General features: G+C 25.6%; 1 long non-coding RNA gene across 1 annotated transcript; it reads left to right on the forward strand.

The window, feature by feature from the left end:
* Nucleotides 2521–4014, forward strand: LOC109846475. Its single transcript, XR_002248528.1, has 3 exons — nt 2521–2590; nt 2853–2961; nt 3614–4014. It is a non-coding gene; the product is annotated as an uncharacterized LOC109846475 (long non-coding RNA).

The following is a 4792-nucleotide window of genomic DNA, read 5'->3' on the forward strand; positions in this document are numbered from 1 at the left end:
CTTTGTTAATCTATTATAGAATTGTATTGGTGCAATTGATGGATCTCATTTTTGAGTGAAAGTGAAAAAATAAGATACAAGAAGGTATCGAGGCCGAAAAGAATTTTCAACTCAAAATGTGTTTGCCACTTGCACCTTTGACTTGAAATTCACATATGTTCTAGCTGGTTGGGAAGGGTCTGCTTCAGAGTCGCGGGTGTTGAACAATGCATTAATACGACAAGACAAAATATTTGTTACTCAAGGTGACAACTCTTAGGTCCAATCATTTTCAAGATCAGATAAGGCATTGTTTACATAAATACACTTTAACTGTTAATTTTTGTTCAATTTTAGGAAAATACTATTTAGTTGATGGTGGTTTTATGCTGAGGCTGGGATTCCTTACACTATTTAGGAGCACGCGTTATCACCTCAAGGAATATTCAACAAGACAACCTGAAAGTCCTCGTGAAGTGTATAACCATCGCCACTCTTCACTATAAAATGCAAATGAAGAAGCGATTTCCAATCTTGGGTAGTGGAACAAAACCTCATTATCCAATTGAAATATAAAAAGGTATCATTTATGCATGTACTATCCAACATAATTTTCTAATGGGTGTTGATCCTGACGAGGGGCTTCTTGAACAAGTTGATCAGGAAGTTTTGAACCAGATGATAGATGTTGAAGAAGCTCCTGTAAATGATAATGAAGAGCATAGACGAGGAGAGATTCTAAGGTAACAAATAGCCGATGATATGTGGAGAGATTATTAGAAATATTTTCATTCTTCAAATAAAAAGTAAATGTGTTTTATTTGCTCTGTGTTTTATTTGTTCAGTTGCATTTAAATTGGGTGGAGAGATTATTAGAAATATTTTCATTCTTCAAATAAAAAGTAAATGTGTTTTATTTGCTCTTTGTGTTTTATTTGTTCAGTTGCATTTAAATGGGTATTCTCTCCATACTTTGTATCTAGTTGATTTCTACTAACACTACTACTACTAATGACATATTATATACTATATATATATATTATATATTAGTATATATATTATATATATATATATATATATATTATATATTCTGGCCTATTTATTTACATACTATAGTATATATATATAAATATATATATATATATATATATAATATATATATATATATAGATATATATACTATATATATATATTATATATATATATATATATATATTATAGTTACGTATATTATATATATATATATATATTAGTATACCTATATATATATATATATATATATATATATAAATATAATATATATTATTATATATATATATATATAATATATATATTATATATAGATATATATATATATATAATATATACTATATATATAGTATAATATATATATAATATTTCCTATATAGTAATATATATAATATATACATGTAATCGTATATATTAGTATATATATAATATATATATATATATATATATATATATATATATATATATAATATATTATATATATATATATATATATATATATATATATATATATATTATAATAATATATATATATAATTATATATATATAGATATTAATATAATATTATATATATAATATTATATAATATAATAGATATAGGTATATACATATAATATATATTAATACTATTATAATATAGTATAGGTATATACATATATACATGTATTATAATATATATAATTATATATATATATTATATATATGATATATATATATAAATATTATATATAAATATATATATATATTAAATATATATATATATATATATACATATATAATATACATGTATATATACATGTAATATGTATAATACCAATCTATATATATTATATACATACATATATAATATATATATATATAATAATATATATACTATATATGATATATATATATAATATTAATATATATATATATATATATATATATATATATAAAGTATATATGTATATATATAATAGTATCCCTATATATATTTATACATGTACTGATATATATATACATGTATATATTATATATATTATATATATATATATATATATATCATTATATATAAATAGATACATGTTATATATATCTGATATACATGATATATATGTATATAATATATATATATATATATATATATATAATATTATAATAATATATATATAGAGAGAGAGAGAAGAGAGAAATTATGGGTATGCTTAGGTGCCAAGCAACAAATTTGTGCCTTGCGTAGTGATGTGTCACATCCCCATCTACTCATTACCCATGTGAATGCGCGTCCCACATTTGAATGAGTGGAGGGGAGATGTGACACCTCACTACAAGCACAACTTTCTTGTGCTTCGGTACCAAAGCATACCCATATATCTCTTATATATATATATATATATAATAATATATATATATATAATATATATATATATATAATAATATATATGATCATTATATATAATATAATGCTTCGCTTGTCAAATACGCACTATCTACCGAGGCCGAGCGAAGAAACTTTATTGGGATACTAATTCATCGAAGGAAAAGGTGGTTGGAGATTAAGCTTGGATGGGCATCACACAATCTTGGTATCAGTACTAGGAGGTAATTTTCTAATGAAACATTCCTTTGCCTAATATAAAAGCCTTCCTAATATAAAAGTAAACTGGTAATTGCTCAATATTGTGCATGTGCAGTTACTGATGAGAAATTACTCATCTGTTTGCTCAATGCAAAAGAGTTAATGTAAAATTGTTTATTTCGCAATGCAATAGAGCAGGTCTCAGCTTGTGTTATCTTGTGTTCTTTTTATTTCGCAATGCAATAGAGCAGGTCTCAGATTGTTGTAAATTTGCTGCTTTTGCAGGTGAATACATTCCCTATCACCGTCATGTTTGGCATATGCTCTATTTTCCTATTCATTACTTCCATTTTGCAAAGGCGGTTGATGATTGTTGCTGAGGCCCATAGATCAAGTAAGTTGAACATTACCTCAGAGATTTCTTATTTCTACTCGACAGCTTAAGCCTTAGTTATTGATGTTATCCAAAGATGTGAAGGCATGTACTCGACATCTTAAGCCTTTATGGTTTTGAGAGTTGTATTCAAATATGATGATTTGGGAGACTTGTATCCAAATAGGTGAGATTTGGGGAATTTGTATCCAAAATACGATGATTTTGGGGGATTTGTTACCAATACATGAGAATTGAGGGAGCACTATTTCAATATATGTTCAGGCCTATAAGACATCCTCTGTCTTTTCTCTAAACTGTTAATCTGACGGTAGTTTGATCACTGTTAGCTTCTGGGTACACAGGAATCTTTCTTCATTGTGATAGAGAGTTATGTTGGTTTACTTCTAAGTTATGACTATATTGGAGCTCACATCTTCGTTTATGTTTTACTTTTTATAGTTTTAGATATAATTTGTAGCAAATTCTGTCTGTGGACCTTTATATCATGTTGTAGTGTATTCTCAAATAATGATATGTTGCCTTTCTTGCTTGGTAGATTTTTCAGCAGTTATTGTATATACAAACTTACCAAAAGAATGTTAAGACTTCATTTTGTAGGTTTTTGATGTTTATATTCTACTTATTTAAAAAATTTTGAATTAATTTCAAGGGATGAAGGATGTGAGATTGATGTTTTGATGGGCTCACTAAAGTCAAAAACCAAGGACTTCAGCATATTTTTCTCTCTCTTTGGTTAAGATTCTCTATATATGAAATTGATTGTAATAGATTTTGTTGGTTAAGATTTTTTATATGAAATAGATTGTAATAGACTTTGTGACTAGAAATGGATTATACTTTATATTAGGAATATCATGACATTTACTTTAGATTTGTTTTGGTTCTTTCATTGACTTTTCTTTCTGCAAATATTATGTGTGAGAAATGTTGTTCTTTAATTAGCGGAATTGTGGTTGTGCTTCTGCTTGTTAATATTTACAAACTCGATGTTGATGGCCACTCAAGTTTTTGTGTTAGGAAATTGCCAATTTTTTTAAATACATATTTATTAACCTGTTACTTTTTAAGATATGAATGATACTAATTTTGAATAATTATGCTTGAATTGCATCATTGGCTAGAGCTTATTCGGAATCATCTTTCTTCACCCGAGGTTATGAATAACTTGCAAGTCCAAGACCATGTAAGATTATATGCAAGATTAGGGTCATCGTAAATTTGATTAAATTTTCTTGAGTTAAGATTGTGCAAACATGTTAAGTAACTTGTAAATTGTTTGAAAATATGATAGAATCATAATTTAATTTAATTATTTTTTGTAAATTATTTAAAATTTGAATCTAATTCCAAAAAATATGAATTAAAATTATGTTGTGATAATTTTCTTCCTCTTTTCTCAGAAAGGTAACCAAACAAGAGAAAATGACTTTCTTATGAATTTTCTTCTAACTTTCCTTACAATATTCTTTCTAACCAAACAATAAAAAGAATATCATTTTCTTTTTGTTTTCTTTTCCTTATTTTTTACTTTCTCTTTCTTTTTCTTTTCTTTCCCTTTCTTTCAAACCAAACATAGCCTAAAAGAAAAATAATACTAGAAATTAAAAAGGGCATCTCAGACCTTACTTTTTTTTGTTTCTCTTTCCATTTTTCATTATTCCCTAGCCCTTTTCTTCCCGCCATTTCCTTTTGCTTTACCATAAAATTTCAGGATACCGAAAACATAGAAGAAAGGAAGATTTTAATAAATTTTCTGACTTTGGTGCTCCTAAATAGTTCTTAATTTAGTTTTTATTTAAAGTATAAAAGTTAATCATTTATCTCTCAT

The sequence above is a fragment of the Asparagus officinalis genome, chromosome 6, assembly GCF_001876935.1.
Source record: "Asparagus officinalis chromosome 6, Aspof.V1, whole genome shotgun sequence".
Lineage (NCBI taxonomy): Eukaryota > Viridiplantae > Streptophyta > Magnoliopsida > Asparagales > Asparagaceae > Asparagus > Asparagus officinalis.